The sequence below is a fragment of the Pan troglodytes genome, chromosome 6 (genome assembly GCF_028858775.2).
Source record: "Pan troglodytes isolate AG18354 chromosome 6, NHGRI_mPanTro3-v2.0_pri, whole genome shotgun sequence".
NCBI classification, from domain to species: Eukaryota; Metazoa; Chordata; class Mammalia; order Primates; family Hominidae; genus Pan; species Pan troglodytes.
The window spans coordinates 47,793,086-47,812,699 of record NC_072404.2 but is presented as its reverse complement, the minus strand read 5'-3'; the positions used below and the strand labels follow the sequence as shown (position 1 = coordinate 47,812,699).

The following is a 19,614-nucleotide window of genomic DNA, read 5'->3' as shown; positions in this document are numbered from 1 at the left end:
ACGATGGAGTCTTGCTCTGTCGCCCAGGCTGGATGCAATGGCATAATCTCAGCTCACTGCAACCTCCACCTCCCGGGTTCAAGTGATTCTCCTGCCTCAGCCTCCCGAGTATCTGGGATTACAGGCATGTGCCACCATGCCTGGCTACTTTTTTGTATTTTTAGTAGAGACGGGGTTTCACCTTATTGGCCAGGCTGGTCTCCAACTCCTGACCTTGTGATCCACCCGCCTCAGCCTCCCAAAGTGCTGGGATTACAGGTGTGGGCCACTGCGCCTGGCCTAATCTCATTCTTTCTTATGGCTGCATAAGTATTCCTTGGTGTATATGCACCACATTTTCTTTATCCAGTCTATCATTGATGAGCATTTAGTTCTGTGATGAACATACGCTTGCATGTGTCTTTATGAGAGAATAACTTATATCCCTTAGTGTATATTCTGAGTAATGGGATGCTGGGTTGAATCATAGGTCTGTTTTAAGTTCTTTAAGAAAACTCCAAACTGCTTTCATTATCTCCATGTTTTCAATGAGGAAAGTGAGACATAGATAAGTAACTTGCCCAAGGCCACACAGCTAATCTGAAGTGCACTGAGATTCACCCAGAGGAAGGCTGCCTCCAGTCCCAGGGCTCAGGGCCCTCCCAGTGTGGAAAGCTACTTAGGCGTCATTGTACTTGTTGTTTATTTGCTATAACTGCAGAGGACTCTCCACACCCTCCCCACTCCGCCAGTCAATTACATTGTTCTCATTTCCTCAGTAAACTGTAATTTTCTTTTAGGGAGGGTCCTTCTTATATTGACCTTGCTAATATTGATTTGTTGAATATGCAAAGTGAAATTCTTGTGATTTTTCTAACCATGGACTTATATACTTTTGTGTTTATCAAATGTGTATCTCACATACATCATGCTGTCCCGGAGTTTTCTGTTTCCTTTGATTTATTTTATACAAGGGAGTGAAAGATGGCAGTGGCTATAGCAGAGAAAGCAAAGAGCAGAGTTGGTGGGTAAATTGTGTTCTTATTTAGAAAGAAGATGGCCGGGTGCAATGGCTCACGCCCGTAATCCCAGCACTTTGGGAGGCTGAGGTAGGTGGATCAAGAGGTCAAGAGATCGAGACCATCCTCACCAACATGATGAAACCCCATCTCTACTAAAAATACAAAAATTACCTGGGTGTGGTGGTGTGTGCCTGTAATCCCAGCTACTTGGGAGGCTGAGGCAGGAGAATCACTTGAACCGGGGAGGCAGAGGTTGCAGTGAGCTGAGATCACGCCACTGCACTCCAGCCTGGTGACAGAGAGAGACTCCATCAAAAAAAAAAAAAAAAAGATAATGACTGCAAATGGAATGAGTCAATAAGTTAGTGACTGGGATGAGGTGGGGGAAGGAGGATCCAAGGGGAGACAGGAAAGGTAGAAAAGGAGATCCTTTCCTGATGTGTTCCAAAATTTGCAGGGAATAAATGTGCTGCAGTTACTTTATTTGGACAAGGAAAGGGAATAATCATGTGAAAAAAATAGTCATGTGGTGATTTATTTAAAACATGAATTTTGTGTGATAGAATAGATGTGTGTGTATAAAAATCGTCAATAATTTCACACAGACTGTTATAGGAATGATTAAAAATTCACAGTGAAGAGAAACTACTTCGAAGTATTACATTAAATAAGTTTCAATAGGTCTTTATCATATTGATTTTCAGTCAGCATTGTTCAAACATAAAAGGATGTTGAAACATTCTGTATTTCAGGATATTGGTTCCATCAACATTTAATCCCAGGTCCTCTTTAAGCAAATATCTATTGAAAATCTACTCTTCGTTTACTCAAAATATATTTATTAAGGCCTCACTATATGCCAGGCACACTGCTAATTGCTATGAGATATACAAAGATGAATACATTAAGGAAAATAGTTTAAGTTGTATGCATTGTACCAGCTAGGAAAAGTAAGGAATTTAGTTTACTGTTTAGGATATGGCAAAAAATAATCACAGGGTTTCCATGTAGATTTAATGCGGAAGAAAACAGAGAGTATTGAAGGCTTTCAAATGTTAGTGTAATGTTATGAATTTAGTTGCTGAATGAAGGTTAATTTGGCAATGGTGAACAGGACAGATTGGAACTGAGTTCTGGAAGGTTACTGGAGTCATCTATAACTAAGATGATGAGGGCCTGGTCTAGGATGATGGAAGAAAGAGTAGAGAAAAGGAACAAATCCAGGACATGCTCCATGAAAGACAAACAAACAAACCTCACAACCAAATAAACTGAGAACAAAAATAGGACCAGAGAATAACTTGCTGAGAAGGAAAATTGGGGAATTAGTTAAAGAGCAGTCCAAGTTTTAAGCCTAGACATGTAGGACTTGGTGTCCCTAACAACCAAGACAGACAGATGAGGGAGAGCCACTTTGCAGAGTGAAATTCTAAGTTCTGTTCTAATCATGTCAGTTTAAGGTAATTATCCCACACCAAAGCCAACAAGCACATGTGGCAATCGCAGACCCAGGAACTGAGTCCAGATGAGGGGTAGCATGAAAAGTCTTATACTTTACACCACCAGACAGCCAAGAAGCAGCCATGAAGCAAAACTGAAGTGTATTTTACCTTATAAATAGGAAAATGGTGTCCACAAACCCAGGCTTCTACACATCTTCTTGCCCTCTTTACCTTTGGCTTACAGGAACGGGTACTTTGCTTATTTTGCTTTAAGTTTCTGCCACCTAATCTGTCTATCCACCTCCTTCCTTTTCCTTTGGCCACCACCCTAGCTGGCCTCAGCCAATGCCTGGGTACTCAATGCTTTTACTTCTATACCAGAAAATTAGAACCAAGAGACACTAAGCATAGCATAGACATAGCGTCACCAGTATCCCACCTGCTGTACTATCCTTCCCAGCCTCCCTTGTAGTTAAGTGAGGGCCATGGAACCAGTTCTGGTGGGTACACTGTGATACAGAAGAAGTGTACCCTTCAGCATTGTGCAGAGACTATCTCCTCCAAGCTCATTTCCCTCTTGTGACAACCTTGGAGGCCATGTGCTCTGGACAGTGTCACTACACAATGGAGGCAAGCCCACATGACCCATTCACATTGGACTTTGTGTAAGCAAAGATTAAGCCTCAATTGGGTGAAGCCACTGAAATGTAGGAAGTGGTCTCTTGTGGTCACTAGTATTATTTACAACAACTCACACAGCAGCCTAGACAACCTTGACATTTAAGAATGAATGAGCTGTTTCTACAATAATCAAAAAGCAGGGCAAAGCCTTCATTAGAGAGGAGAATCTGTATTGCCTGTATCTCAAATTTGCCTTCTCAAAATCTATACCTTGTTTGTACCCCCACCCCCAAGCTGTGAAGATTTTATATTTAAATAAATAAGAAGTGTTCATAAGTAATATTATCTACTGCAATGCAATGGGAGGGCAATTGTAATGGGGGGATCTGAAGACCACTGCTACTCATGTAGTTATTCCTTAACTTGCAGTAAGAGCCACCAGATGAGTATTACTTCATATTCTGCTTTGCTTAAATGCTATACAAACAACATGAAACAACATGTAACAACACCGAAGAAACTTTTCCTGTGAACATTAGTTTGAGGAGCTCATGCTGAACTAAAACACATCTGAACACTATACTTTAACAAGTGTGCTTTTCCCACTCTATTATGGACATTCAGTCCTTAGATAAAATCTAACTAGTTAATTATGTCATGGGCTTCTTTTGTTTTAAATATGACATTTGTTTGTGTGAAGTTATTGGTGGATTTTTTTTTTCTTTTAAGATGGAGTCTCGCTAAGTCACCAGGCTGGAGTGCAGTGGAGCAATCTCAGCTCACTGCAACCTCTGCCTCCCAGGTTCAAGCGATTCTCCTGCCTCAGCCTCCCAAGTAGCTGGGACTACAGGCGTGGGCCACCACATCCAGCTAATTTTTGTATTTTTAGTAGAAATGGGGTTTCACCATGTTGGCCAGGATGGTCTCGATCTCTTGACCTCATGATCTGCCCACCTTGGCTTCCCAAAGTGCTGAGATTACAGATAGGCATGAGCCACCCCACCCGGGGTGATGGAGACTTCTCTGTACCTACGTGTGTTCTCCATAGAAACAGTTCTTTTTTAAGGGGAGTAAATACTGAGTACACGGAATCATTTGGAGGTTTGAAGCCAGAATTGTACTTGGAGTTAATCATATTATCCCTCTCAGACCCCATAAATAGTTGAGGTTACATAAGTGAAGTGCAGAATGATTAGGGTTTACTGAGTAAAAGGCATAAGATATTTACAAAGCTTTGGCATGAAACACACTCTGTGCTAGCACTCTATACTTTTTCCCACACAAATCTGGGGAAAGGGATGTCTGGTTCCTTGTTTTGTTTGTGCATGAGCTCTTTTCTAGGAATTCTGTGGAATTCCTATTCTATTAGAAGCCCAAGTTCAAAGCTATGACACACAACAAGTTGAATTCTTTACATATTTAAGATCAAGTATAACACCATATCTACACAATTATATTGTTGAGTTGGGATATTTCAATTCTCAGAATGATCTGATAAAATCAGCCTTGTGGTTTAGATGCTTGAGGACCCATTCTTTGAGAAGACAGCTGAAAACATGTGTCACCAAGGAGATGGTTGATAGAGATTCCAAAGGTAAATAAGCAAGAAGCTAGTGATTTTGGAAGCTGGTGAGTTTAGCAAGATACAATAATTATATTGAGGTCGAAGAAAAGCTGCCAGAAACACCATGATCTTCCAGCAGCAAGCAAGTGTTCTGAAACACAAATTGTGCTTAAAGTGAAATGTTTTCTTGTAAAACCTGTCAAGAATTATCAAAGTGGGGCAAGGTTCAAATTTAACACTTAGTGACATTATAGTTTTTACTTAGTTTGGAAAAAAAGAATTAGTTAAAACTTCTTTTTTTTTTTTTTTTTTTTTTTTTTTGAGACGGAGTCTCGCTCTGTCGCCCAGGCTGGAGTGCAGTGGCGCGATCTCGGCTCACTGCAAGCTCCGCCTCCCGGGTTCACGCCATTCTCCTGCCTCAGCCTCCCGAGTAGCTGGGACTACAGGCGCCCGCTACCACGCCCGGCTAATTTTTTGTATTTTTAGTAGAGACGGGGTTTCACCGTGTTAGCCAGGATGGTCTCGATCTCCTGACCTCGTGATCCGCCCGCCTCGGCCTCCCAAAGTGCTGGTAGTTAAAACTTCTTTAAGATTTTGACACAAGGGCCAGGCTCAATGACTCACGCCTATAATCCCAGCAGTTTGGGAGGCTGAGGGTGGTGGATCGCTTGAGGTCAGGAGTTTAAGACCAGCCTGGCCAACATGGTGAAACCCCATCTTTACTAAAAATATGAAAATTAGCTGGGCATGATGGTGGGCACCTGTAATTTCAGCTACTTGGAAGGCTGAGGAAGGAGAATCGCTTGAACTCTGGAGGTAGAGATTGCAGTGAGCTGAGATCACACCACTGCACTCCAGCCTGGGCAACAGAGTGAAATTCTGTCTCAAAAAAAAAAAAAAAAAAAAAGATTTTGACACAAGGAAGAGTAAAGAGATTTTACTTCCTAGTTTCTGATAGTGAAATATAAATCTTGAAACCACATACCCCCTTGCCTCTAGAAGTTTACTCTTCTGTAGAGCAGCAATCTGACCCACTTTCCCTCATTATCTTTCCAGCCGTCTGGAGCAGCTCTCCAGAGCCACATGTGTCCTAAGAGTTCCCGTTGGCTCCTTAGCTAATATTTATAGGGACAGAAGGGATTTGAACTAAAGCCCATCATTCAGCTCATGATAAAGTCACATATAATGGTGGGTTGGTGGAGGGAGGAATGGAAAGAAAGAAACTAATGCTGTTGAGAGTCAGTATGTGGCCAAGCAAAACATTAAGTGCTACGTGAATCTTGAGCTCCTTCCTCCTCCAAACAGTCCCTTAAGAAGCTATTATTATGGCTGTCTGCCTTTTATTGACGATGATCTGAGACTTTGGGGATTAACTTCCTCTCTAAGTAGAGGTGATAGGATGTGACCAGACGCACCAGGCTCTGGAGCCACCTCTGTCCCCACCCTCTTGCTTCCTTGGGCTCACATGTCCAACCATGAGCTCTGAGCACTTGCATGCCAGCATGCCACACCATCCCTCCAATCACCTACACACACACACACAGCATGCACATTCACACACAATTTCTGAAAGACTCAGATAATCAGAATCTAGGACAAGGAGAATCTCTAGTGCCTGAATACCTTCTATCGAACTGGGTGTGTCCATGATTTCTTACTCACTTGGGATGTGGCTTAACTCCAGTGTCTTCCAATTCTTGGAAAATGCCAGAAACTAATAACCGGGGCCCTGCCACCCAGCTATGGCTCCTATCCCCTCTCCTTCACCAACAATCCATCCTGACACCTCCACCTTGACCACTAGCAAGAGCTATGCCTGATGGAGAGACTTTACAACAACGTCTGCTATGCTCATCTGCCTTTAGAATTGTACCCTGGCCTCAGTTTCCCCCTTCCGAGTCCTATCTGTCAGTTGGGTCCCTAGTTATTGATAATGGCCAGAATTATTCATGACATTGAAAGTGAGTCCACAAAGATTGCAAAGTTGCCCTTTCGAGAAACCACTGTAGCTAGGATAATCCCCCTCCAGTCCACCCAGGGCCTGAGCAGCAGGTCCTTATGTAGATCTGGCTCGTCTACTTTCTGGTCTTCCCAGCATGCCACACCACTGAGCTCACCTCATGTCTTTCTCACCAACAAGTAACCAACAAGTAATACCCAGGAGCAAGTCTGGAAGTGTTCGTTTTTTTTCAGTAATGAAAAATGTGCAAGGGCATGGTTTGTACCCTGAAAAAATCTGGCATTTCCTCCATTTGAGACACTGAAGCATATATGGAAACAAAGTGACTTTTGTTTATTTTAAGTAGTATGTAAAACTTTGTAGATTGACTCTAAAGACAATCACCAACAATTCCTACCATGCCTCTTCTCCCAGTAAGAGGAAGAGTCTGTTTCTCCTCCATTTTAATTCAGACTGAACTTTTCACATGCTTTAACCAATAGACACTGTGCCAGTTTGGGGGCTTGACACATCCTTCTTTGCTCTTGGAACAAAGGCTCTTGGAGCCCTGGGCTACAGTGCAAGAACCATAATGACCCTGTTGGAGAGAGAAAGAGAGAGAGGGAGAGACACAGAGCAACCCAGCCATTCCCAGCATTTCAGTCACCCTAGATGAGGTGCCAGACATATAAATGAAGCCATCTCAGGCCTTCTAATCTCAGCTGATCTCCTAACTGAATTCAAAGTGACACCACCTGGAGCAAAAGGACCACCCAGCTAAGCCCTGCCAACCCATGGAATGATGAGGAGTGTTAAACCATCATCGTCTTAAGCAATTGTCTAAGTGTTAGGGTGGTTTGTGTACAGAAATATATAGCAGAGACGAGTGCATACTATGTGCCTTGCATCCTGGTAGCACTCAATATAAATGTATTTCAATAAATAATGACAAAGACATTGACTCCCATTGCTGATTGTAAGAGTACAAGAGTAAATACCCCTGGGGAAAGATCTCCTGAATTCTCTAACACTCCCACTCTCATCCTTGGAGCAGTTTCAGGCCACTGGCTGAGATAGATCGCCAGGGGTCAGGGCCAGCCATGTGCTTCATTTTTGGAAGCACCTTCTGGGGATGGAGAGAAGTGACTTTCAATCCAACTCCTGATAGAATGCCTTCTCAAGAGTGGGTTTGAGGGTGAATTTGCTTCTATGTTTGTTACTTAATAAACTAACACTGCATTCTAACTCACATGAAATCATGTCAAGCCAGGTACTACTTCCCGTAACCAGTTGTATGCCTTCAAATATTCATAGCAATTCCACGGTATTGCAGTAGCCTGGCAGGACTTGGGTTTGGCAGTGACTCTAGCTGGTGGTTAACATTCCTTATTCTAAAGACCATGGATTATGCTATAGATTTCAGCAAAGAAGGAAAAATATTTCCCTGGGAAGTTGTTATAAAAAGAAACCTCCAAATAAGATAATTACATTTCTTTTCAGAGAGAACAACCAACAGTCATGGTTTATAGAATCTTTTCATTTGTGAAAGATCTTCAATAAAGAGTATATTTACTCTATTTTGAACCAGCGAAAGTCCCTCTTTGGGAATATCAAGGAAGTTTTGGATAGCTCTTTCAGGCCACCAGGAAGCATTTGGATAAATTGCTAAGTCACTATTTAGTATATGATGGTTTGATGGCCCAGAGATCATTTGAGTCCTTACAGGTAGACAGCTGTTAGCCATCCCCGAGCTCCTCTGGTTCCTGGAAATAAACCGAAGATGAAGCTGTTTGCAGCTGCAGTTGACGGAGCTGCCATCTGCTTGGCTCCCTGGAAGCTCTTAGCCAAGGACTTTGAGTCTAACTGCCTCACAGCAGAGCAGGCAGTTTTCTGTAGGGAGCTGGATTGAAGGTCACCTCTTTCCATCTCCAGAAGGCATTTCCAGAAAGAAGCACACTGCAGTCCTCACCCTTTGTAATCTATCTCAGCCACTGTTCTGAAACTGCTTTAACGACAGGGAGTAGATGGGGAGCTGGGAAGAAGAGAGAATTCAGGAGATTATCTCCCAGTTTTATTTTCTGGTACTTTGGTAGTGTGGCCGCTCACCCCTAAATAAAACCCTTGAAGTCTACCCCTTGTGTGTCTTTGCCTTTGGGCAAACCCCACTCTCAGCAGCACTGCCCTCTCTAACTCTCAAACACAGTAACACCATAGGACTGAATCTTCCACTTTCTGCTTTTCTTTTTCTGATTTCTCATTATTTGGGGTATCCCTTCACTCCTCTGCATTCCATCCACACCCACAAGCAAACACATATTCCAGTCCCACATCTCAAACTTCTAACCGGATGTCTCCTACTAGATGTCCTATCTTTCCAAAATCAGAATTTCCAAAGCAAAATCCATCATATTTCTACCCAAATGATGGCCAAATCTGAACTTCTCTACCTGCTGACTCAATATTTTGAGTTTTGATCATAGATAGATAGCCTATGAGCCACTGAGCTGCTCACTTCCCATGCTTGATATTACAACTGGAAAATAAGAACTTCACCACCTAAAATCTGGACACTGGCAATGGTCTTTTAGTTTTTCACCCTACCTCTATTCTTTTGACCTCCAAACCTACCCTATACACTTCTTCTAGGAGAATATCTTCAACACAATTCTTCCCACTTTATTTCTCCATTCAAAAATGTCTAAGTGTTGAAGTTCAATAGGAATGCCTTCATACCAGCATTCAAGTCTTTTTACAACATGGCCCCTGTCTACCTATCTAGCTTCATCTCCAGCCCATGTCTAGATTTTGTGTAGATGTATATTCTGAACCACTGAATTGTTGAGCAATTCCAGAGGGAACTGTCTGTATGAGCCACTGTTTGAGTATCACTTCATAGTGTTGTGCAATGCAGATGACTTAGTCACTACATGTCACATACAAACCTTTGCCTCGTCCATGTCTTTGTCTTCTCTGAGGCTCCCCTTTGTTTTACGTCTTCCTCGTCTTCATTTTCCCTTTGTTTTCTCAACTTCCAGTGCAGTATCCTTTCTTCTAGGAAGACATCTTCCATTTGCCCCAGTCTTTAGCCTAGAGTTATGGAGCTATTTATTGCTTTAATCATCCTTTTGGCACTTGCCCTCCGCCAGGCACTTGTATCATTTTGGTCATTCCTTCCATGTGATCCATTTCTGGGACCAGAATAAGACTTCCAAGTAGCAGACACTGCCTCTGAAATTATGTGTAGCTTCAATATTCATTGATAAAGATGCTTGTGATGACAGTTTCAAGTGTTTTTCTTACACAAAAATCATAGCTTTAACTAAGAAATATTTGTTTGTAATTTCTGGGCAAGAAGATTTGAAGAAAGAGAACAAGTAACTGTATTTCCCCTAACCATGTGTCACCTTAATCTTTATTTTTAATATCAAGCTTTGTATTCCAACAAGTGGATTCACATCCATCATGAAGCAGATGCTAATACTGGCCAGCTTATTTCCAGCTGGTACTTACCTTGTAGAAGGTACTGCTTATGGCACATGCCATTGAAGACCAGCTTCATGTTGAAATTCCTTCCTCCCCTGGCATTGCCACTACATCCTCCTGATTTTCCATTCTTCTCTATTCATCTCCTTGCTTGGGAAGTTATGCTTCTCTCACATCTGACCCTTAGATCCTTCCTTTTCAGCCCTCTTCTTTTCTCACTCTACTTGCTCAAGGAGGATGGTTCCCAAGCCTATCTCCAGCAGTGATCTTTCTCCTAAGTGCCAGACATATTTTCTACTGCCAGCTGGAAACCTCCCCTTGGACATTCTTCAGGCATTTAAAACTCAACACCTACTTTTCCCTCCTTCATCCCCATCTGTCTTGGTCAATGGCATTGCCATCCTCTCAGGCTAAGAGCTCAGGGTCATCATTCACTTCTCTCTGTTTCTGACACTCAACTCCAGTCTCTGTGTCCTGTAGTGTTCACCTTTTAAATATTTTTTCTCTTTCCAAAACCTGCTGTCTTGGTTTAGGTCCTTTGTATTCATCAGGATAATTAGCACTGCTGTTATAGCTGTCAAACTCGGAACTCTCCATGGCTGAAAATAACAAAGGCTTGTTGTTATGGACTCACCCAAACTTGATGCAAGTTGAGTGATCTCCAGATCACTCCTCCATGCCCTCCTCCATGTAGTAACTCAAGATCCATTCTGTGTTCATCTTTTGACTCTGCTACATCAACAGAGGCTTCTATGATCTCAGATGAAAGAGAAGAGACAGAAGAGAAGACAGAACAGCTCTTTGCTTCCTCAAGTAAAGTGACACAAGTTAGAAGTGGCAGACCATTGGTGAGAACATGATCTAACCTAACTTCAAGAAAGTCTGGAAAATACAGAGATACATGAAATGTATTGTGAGTACAAAGTATCTGGTAGGCTCTTTTCCTGTCTCGCCGGGACTAATGCCAATACTCCTGACTAGTTTGCTTAACTTCAATTTTCTGTTCTACCCCACCTATATGCTTTTACTAGATATTTTATTTATAATTATTATTATTTATTTCTTATAAAACATAAAATCAATCTTGTCACTCTCCATTCAGAATCTATCAATGGATCTCCACTATTTAGGAAATCAAAAGCATAGTCTTGCAAAATAAGACTGCAATCTACTCTTCCGACTATATCCCCATACCTACAAACCTTTAGCTAGAAGCTTACCAGACAAAATATTCTGAATATTCTGTTCATTCTCTCATTTTCATGTCTTAGTGCGTATGTTACACTCTTCCTGGAATATGTGGAAGATATAGTTTAAATGTGATTTGACTTTGCTCTGAATTGTTATGATAATGTAAACATTGAATGTGGATCCATACAGGAAAAAAAATGAGTAAACAAGTCCAATTCTTTTTTTTTTTATTGTTTTAATTTTACTTCAGGTTTCAGATACAACTGCAGAACATGTAGGTTTGTTACATAGGTATACGGGTGCCATGGTGGTTTGCTGCACCTATCAACCCATCATCTAGGAACTAACCCAATTCTTATAGTTTCCCTTATCTTAGGAAAACAGACCTAGGGCTTGATTTATTTCTTTCCTCCTTAAATGAAGAATATAACCACACTTGGCTGTAATTTCTATTCTACGTGTATGCTAATCCCTCAAAAAGCCAATGGTGAATGATGCTGTTTTTTTGAAGACAGGTTCCAGATCCCTAATGAGACTATTAGAGGAAAATTTGGAGATACTTAACAGCTGATGAATTTCATATACAAATTGAAGTATTTCCTTCTGGTCCAATCCATGACCACAACAGCCAGCTTTCTCTGCCAGGAATTACCCCTGGGATCAGGTTTATATCTAGATGTAAGGGAAGAGAAGATCTTTGCTGCTGACAGCCTAAGCCACTAGAAGCTAAGATTATTCAAACGCAGAATAAGGAAATTTCCCTTGGGAAGCCAGGCTGCTTTAGCAAGAGACCAGAGAATTAGTGGGAAGGCACTGTAGCCTAGTGGAAGAAGCTAGGGATCTGAAGACACACAAATCCAAGGTCAAGTCTGCTAAGAGGTCTTGTGACCTCCAGAAGTTGTTTAACCCCTCTAAGCTGCAGATTCCTCATCTAACGTCTTTTCCAGGAATGATTACATCTACATCTTTTCCATGGTCATTACATCAAACAAACAATGTGCGGTAGGTTAATTTGGCAGCATATTAATTTGCATTTTCCCTCTGCATCTCCTTCCCCCCGCACATGCACACACTCACACATGGTCCAATCTTTGGTTTTCCTTAAGTCAAGCACTTTTCATTGCATGAAGGAGAACTCTTTGTCTTTGTAGAAACATGCCTCCTGCCCATTTTCATCACCTAAATTCACAGATGAGCTATCACTGCAGGAGAGAAGAGGGGCACGCTAAAGACAGAGGTAGAGACTGAAGACAGAAAGGCTGGAGGCTGCACAATGAAAGAGAAATTCATAGACTTTTGTGTAGCAGTGACCTGGGGTGGTGAAAAGACCTCAGAGGATGCCCAAAGGAAGCCTGTACAAAAGACAGAAGGGCTCACAGGTTACCTGAACGTTTCTGGACTCCAAGCACATTGCTCAAAGCCCATATCTGCAGGAATTGGGGGTCTCAGCAGCAATCTGTGTGACCTGATGACTAAGGGCTGGAGGTGCCTTTTACTACAGAGAATAACCACAGTAATGACTGACAATGAATTTCTCTACCATGCGAGGGGGGTGAAGCCTGGGAATCTAATTTTAATTATTTTAAAAAAAAAAAAACTGTAATACAATGCTTCTTGCTCCCTGTACATTACTTTATAAGGTTTGTGTGCTACCAGTGTGATATGGACTAAGCATGTCCCCACCAAATTCATATGTTGAAGCCCCCCAACTCCCAATGTGATGGTATTAGGAGGTGGGGCCTCCTTATAAAAAGAGGAAGGGAGCTATTTGCCAGACAGGAAGTCCTCACCAAAACACAAATTTGCTGGTGCCTTGATCTTGAACTTGCCAGCCTCCGGTTCCGTGAGAAATAAATGTCTGCTGTTTAAGCCACCTAGTCTATAGCCTGAGCTGTTGTAACAGCCCGAGCTGACCAAGACGCAGTGTAATCTCTTATACTGGGTAAGCCTTCAGTAGAGGTAGTGACTTTCCTCCTGTCCAACGCTCTTCTTCTGCTATGAGGAGGATGGGAATTGCTCAGCTGGGTCTTCCTGTGCTGTCACATTAGCCCTAACCTACTCTGTAGGAATGAAAGTTTGATAGACACAATCTATCAAAACCACAGTAACAACTTATGAGGCAAAATTCTAAAACAGCAACACATCTCAAAACTCTCGGAAAGATAAAGTAATAAAAACGCATAGCCATTCCCAGGCTTAGTATCTCAGAGGACTTGGCGCACTTCTTTGGAATAGAGAGACTGAAATTATGATTTACTTATCTTGGCATTTTGCCAAAGGTTTACCTTCCAGGCAGCTCTCTTGTAGGCCAGAATTGGGGAAGGTAGGCAGAATAACCCTCAGGTTGTTGTCATCTGCACATTCCCTTTTAGTTCTAGATTAGAGGTCAACAAACCACAGCCCAGGGATCAAATCCAGCCCAGCGACGGGTCTTGTAAATAAAGCTTATTGGAACCTAGCTGTCCTCTTTCGTTTACCTATTTTCTATACTAGCTTTCATGCTACAAAAGCTGAAGTGTTGAATAGTTGTCACAAAGACAGCATGTCCTACAAAACCAAAAATATTTACTACCTTGCCTTTCCTGAAAAAGTCTGCTGACTCCTATTCTAGATTACAAATGTGGTGGGACTGGTCTCAGAGATGGAGTAAGATGGCCCCAGTAACTGTGCAGGACTATCACTGTTGACCATTTTTGAAGTAGGATATGTTTCAATGTGAGAGGACCCTGGAAACTTTCCTCTGTCCCTCTCTATTACACCCACCTCTTGACTCTCTATCTGCCTAAATTCATTCCCTTGGGCTTATCATAATTTCCTCCCCAATTCAACCAACATTGAGCACACACCACATGCCAGACCCTATTTGGTACAGTTGATACAGACAGAATTCTGTCCTCCAGGAGCTTATAATGGGCTTTCAGGAGGTAGACATCAAAGAAGTAATGCCATAAGTGATGCTTAAGGGCATTGGACCACTGACTGCAAGGTCTTATCAGTCTGGAAGTCTACCTTTCTATGCTTCTAAAATTAGAATGGAGAGCAACCTTAGAGTAGAAAGCTCCTCAATATAAGCTCACAATTTTCTGCTAGTACAGATTCCAAGAGAAGAAAATGGTTCTACTGTCTCTTTGTCTGGTGTTCTCTCTCATATATTTTTTGTTGTGGCATAAATAACTCTAAAGATGTTTCCTTCACACTTGGAGTGTATGGAAAGGACTTTAGGATTTACAAGATTTACAAAGGCCTCCAAGCTGGGACAAGTTTGTTTTGCACTTCACCAGTTATCCTGGTATAACTATTTTTAATGGCACTGTCTTTCAGTTCTCAAAGAGTTCTGGCTTGAACATTAAATCATGTGCTACCTTCACCTATAACCCATACCCTTAGCCTGCCTAGACATCCATAAGGTATGAGTAATATGAAGTTATCTTCCTATCAGTGCAAAATTTCACTTAGGTTATTCTTCATCACTCTCACTAGATGAAATACCTAGCAAGTATTTCTTTTCAAAAGAAAGTCATATTTTATTTGCTTCACTGATTGCACAGTTTAATGATGAAATAAACTCCAAAGTGCTAAGAAGAATCCCTAGCATATAGTAGAGAACAGCTAAATTTGAAGTATATGAGACTATTGATTGTTGTTGATTGACAAAATTAAGACCCTGAAAAATAGTCTTTGCATTAAGGTAGGCAGTTAATCTGTTGAAAGAAGAGTCTCCTTGGGGAAGCCTTGCCTGACCTTTCAGTACTACTCAGCCCCCAGCACTCTTGCGCAGAAGTCATTCAGGGCTTGCCACATTTGACTGATGTACTTGTTTCTTGTCTGTCTCCACTGAAACATCTTGAATTTCTAGTTAGCTATCATAACCCCAGGATTTAGTGTCTCACTCATAGTAGGTTCAATAAGAATTTCTGCATCAAACATTTATCATCTGCTGACAAACTCCTGAGATATAAATAACAATAATGTCTCAAAATGCCAGAAAAAAATCTCTATCACTGATATCTTGATTAGTGCTTTAACTTGTTTCTTCAGTGGGTGTTGTTTGCCCATAATACAGGCTCCCTAATGACAATCTTGCCCCAGACCCTCACTGTTTGAGGGAAACAGCTAAATTGTGATTGGAATTAGCCAGGAACCAAATGTTTTAGAACCAGGAAAACATATAGACCTTATTTCCTCTTAGAAGGGAAAATAGTAGCAATCATCTGATCTCTGGTTATTAAGTAGACAAGACAGGCAAAGAGCTAAGCGTTGAAACTTGCATTACAGTTACATGGCCTGCCCCTAATATCCACCACCCTGTTACTACACATTTTCTGAATAAGAGTCATTTAGGAGACAGGTTCCTGTCTAGGCATGAATCAAGGTCCTTTAGTAGCAGTAAGCGTGAGACATTTGGCTGTCTCCTAGGAAGAGGCATTATGGAATAAACTGGGATTGTGCAGACTTTCCTCTCCTGAAGAAAAAGCACTGTCAGAACAGATAATTTATCAAGGGAATCCCATACAGAGTTGGCACATGTCCTACTGACAGGCATAGAGTACAGAGAAAGGATTTAATTCCAGGATGTATTTTCCTAACCAGAAACAGCTGTCAATGGAAGAAAAGTGGTCCATCCAACCATAATTGAAGGGTAGGTCATCAAAGTTGAAGAGTTGTTTGCTAGAAACTAAGAATGGGTGGAGAGAGAATGCAGAATGTCATCTGGACAGAGGTAATTTTCAGAAACTCATAAAACAAAACTGGGGCAAGAAGGCAAGGAACACCATCAGAGGACTGATGAAAACTGTAAAATAAAACTGTGAGTTTAAAGGAAGCGCTAAACCAGAAAAGACCCAATGGTGCACATTTCATTTTCCTCTACACTAACTGGGTTAGCCCAAAAAAAAAGGCACAAAGTGAATGATTCTTCCCAGGTAGATAAAATGTTTACTGTATGACTATCACCCCCAGCCACAAAACCCAGAGACATTTGTTAATTAACAAACAAAAAGTGGATAATATGCACACTTTTCAGAAGCTGCTTTGAAAAACGTGTAATATGTATTAATTAGCGCTGACTTCAACAACAACTAGAAGAAAGTTAGAAATTTGTGTTTTTTGGTCACATAGAAGATGAGGAGACCTAAGGCTGGTCCAGGAAGAGTCCAGGGCTGGTATGGTGATTCTGCTCCACAAAGTCTTCAGGGATCCAGGATTCTTCCAGCTCACCTTTCTGCCATCTTTAGTATATGGCTCTCATCATCATCATCTAAGATGTGAACTAGAGCCACATTCATAGCAGTGGGATTAGAAAAATAAACAATTGTCATCAAGGAGTCCAGCTCTAGGCAACAACCATAAGCATTTGCAAGGCTTGGTCCCAACCATAAGCATTTGCAAGGCTTTACCTGGGAGGCCTCATAGGAGAAAGCTGCCCTCCTCACATCAGACTTGGTGCACAGAAAGTACATTCCAGTTCTCTGGAAGGAGTTGCAGTCAGATTCAGCTGCTCCCCACAACCCTGCCTGGACAAGCCATATTCATATGCTCAGAAGCTCATATGCTCATATTCCTGGCCTAGGTGCCTCCATTGAGAGGCCTCTTTATTGGGGTCCTCAGATGTTGTGCCAAGACCTCCTTTTCAGCTGGTTTGGCTGAGGCAATTTTGCCCGCAATGACTCAGTATTTCTCAACTCCCAGTTCTACCCCCTTTCCTTCCTCTGGTCTCCTAGGTTCATAAAATGCAGAAGCCATTTATTAGTGGCTCTTCTCAGTGAGACAATTCTTCCCATGTGTACTGCATGTCATCTGCCCTCTCTTGCTGCCATTCCACAGAGAAAAATGGAATGCTAGGGAACTGGGGCCCTTTGCTTATACTTGCCTGCACTGCAGCAGTAAGTGAATGGAGCTTTGACTATTATTTTCAGTATGACTTGAACATCTTGACCGGCAGCTTGACAGTTATTTGCCTGAAGTTTCTTCAGGAGGTTTCCCAAAACTGCCTTGCAACTGTTTTTCTTAATTCCATTGGTGAGAACTTGGTTACATAGCCATAGCCAGCCAGCTACCAGGGAGACTGGAAAATGCATTCTACTACTATGGAAAAAGAGTATAAAAATCCATTGAGATGAAGCTAGCAGTCTTTGCCGCATCCTTGTATATTACTAACCTCCCTGAGTTGGCAAAGCAATGCAAGGGGCATAGTAAGGAGATTAGAGTTTAAGTCCCTGGCACCAACTGGTTAAATCCTATGACTTTGAGTGGCTTTCTGCATTAGTCTCATGTAGTCAAATGGAATGTTTAAGCTTCAGACTGCCCTCAAGGAAGTCTAAGGTGTTACATTCTAATATATTATCCTTACCCATACTATTTTAAAAGACAAGACAAAAGATTTAAAGATTTGTCATTTAAGTCTTTTTTATGTGGGTGAGGACCAGGAATGGAATTCACTATGGGGGAAGACCACCTTTAGAGATTTTTAATCCATTTTTGAGCTTCTGTCAAGGTTATTTAAACCATTCATTTGCCTGGTTTGTCACCTTAGAGGAATGGCATTCATTTGCAAATTGTGATAGCATGCTTCCAGTTAAAAAGGAAGCAAAACAGATTGCCAATCCTGAATTTATCTGAAAACATACAGTACTCAACTCCAAGATGACAATAGTCCATGGACTTCAAAAGACACAGATGCAAAACTAAATATGGAAAATGTAACCCTTAAAAAGAATAATTCATTGAGTAGGCAAAGATGGAAAGATGATGTGAAAACTTTCTTATCCACAGAATATTATGAAGTCATTTCTGGAAGGAGTTCTTAAATTTAAAATTTATTTGTAAACTTCAACTAGGAAAAATGTTAGTTCAAATGACATAAAAGGCCATTGCACCATGAAGACATGTGCCTTAAATTACCCTCTGTTCTTCTGCCATCCTTCAATTGAAGTTTTGGTAGGGTTTAATGCAGATGTTCTTCTGTAATTTTCTCTTCTTTTACAAATGACAAGGAAGACTGTGATTTTCAAGGTCACATTTCATAAGTAAGATGTCAGGAAATACATATGCAAAGCAAACTTCATCTATATCCCAGTGATATTTGATGATTTTAAATTTACCTCTTTAAAAAACCCAATTTAAAATCTATAATTTATTAATTTGTATTCTTCTGGTTTTGTTTTAAACTCTTTTCATAGTATTGTAAAATATTCAACATTCATTAGGCACCAATAATCTTAGGTTGAGGAAGTTATTTAACTGCCTCAGTTTTTGTATCTAGAGCCCAAGTAGCTTGTACCAGATCAGCGAGTCTCAGGGAGGAAGTATATCAGCACATGCAGGAGGAATGGATATACTTTAAAGCTCTCTTTCTCAAGATTCTGGTGTGCATCCTTCACCCCAGCCACACTTCAACCCTGGTTATGAATTATTGCGTGGGATGAACAAGGTCCCTTGCAGTCTGCTACTATCTGCTATGTGAATATTTCCATGTTATATGGAGGTGCCTCATTATGAGTCTATCACACTGTTTTTCCTATGGTATTTATTTATTTATTATTGATTTAGTGCTTATTATATGACAGGTTCTCTGCTAAACACTGTGGTTTACTAAAAGGATATAGTCCCTGCTTATTTCAAAGACTACTTTTGCCCACTTGATGTCCATTATCTTTCCTTCTTTACCAACAAAACTCTAGTTCTGTTATGAACCAGAGCAAAAGCTTGCATTTTCCTGCTTTCTTGCAGTTGGCAGAGTTGGTCTTATAACTTATTCAGAAGAAGGAGACATAAACAGAAGTCTGCTGATTTTGATTGCTATTTTAACAAATTATTGTGTCTTCTTTCTTCTGTTCTCTTCCTCCTCCTTGGAACACAGTTATAATGGCTAGAGCTGGAAACACATCATGTATCCAGAAGGAAAAGAGCGAGAAGATTGCAGGATCCTCAGACCTGGTATTCCCAAACAGCTGAACCAGTATCAGTACACCTCTGGATTTCCCATTACTTGAGAAAAATAAACTCTTTCGTTTTAGCCACTGTTGGTTATGCTTCTTGTTACATGCAGTCAAACTCAATCCCTAACTAATACACCATTTTAAGAGACTTCAGCATCTAGTGAGAGATATGTATACCTAAATGGGCAATTGTTGTGCAATAAATGATATGGGCAGGAAGATTAGAGTGGTGTGGAAATACATAAGGAGGTATCTATCCCAGATTTGGAGATTTGGCAAAATTTTTTCCATATTGGAGTAGATATTAGCCATGTGAAGAAAGGAAAGTCACACCCAGGATGAAGGGATAGCATGAACAAAATATAGAGGTGAAAGAGACTGTGGCTTGTTCAGGAAATGAAAGGAAGCTATGACTGAGGTGCAGAGTTTAAGTTGA

The 19,614-nt window shown here is 41.2% G+C and overlaps 1 long non-coding RNA gene across 1 annotated transcript; it reads left to right on the top strand.

Annotated features, from left to right (window-relative positions):
* The first annotated feature begins 10,819 nt into the window (after positions 1–10,819).
* Positions 10,820–19,255, top strand: LOC134810485 (uncharacterized). Its single transcript, XR_010158729.1, has 2 exons — positions 10,820–10,963; positions 19,100–19,255. It is a non-coding gene; the product is annotated as an uncharacterized LOC134810485 (long non-coding RNA).
* The last annotated feature ends 359 nt before the right edge of the window (positions 19,256–19,614 follow it).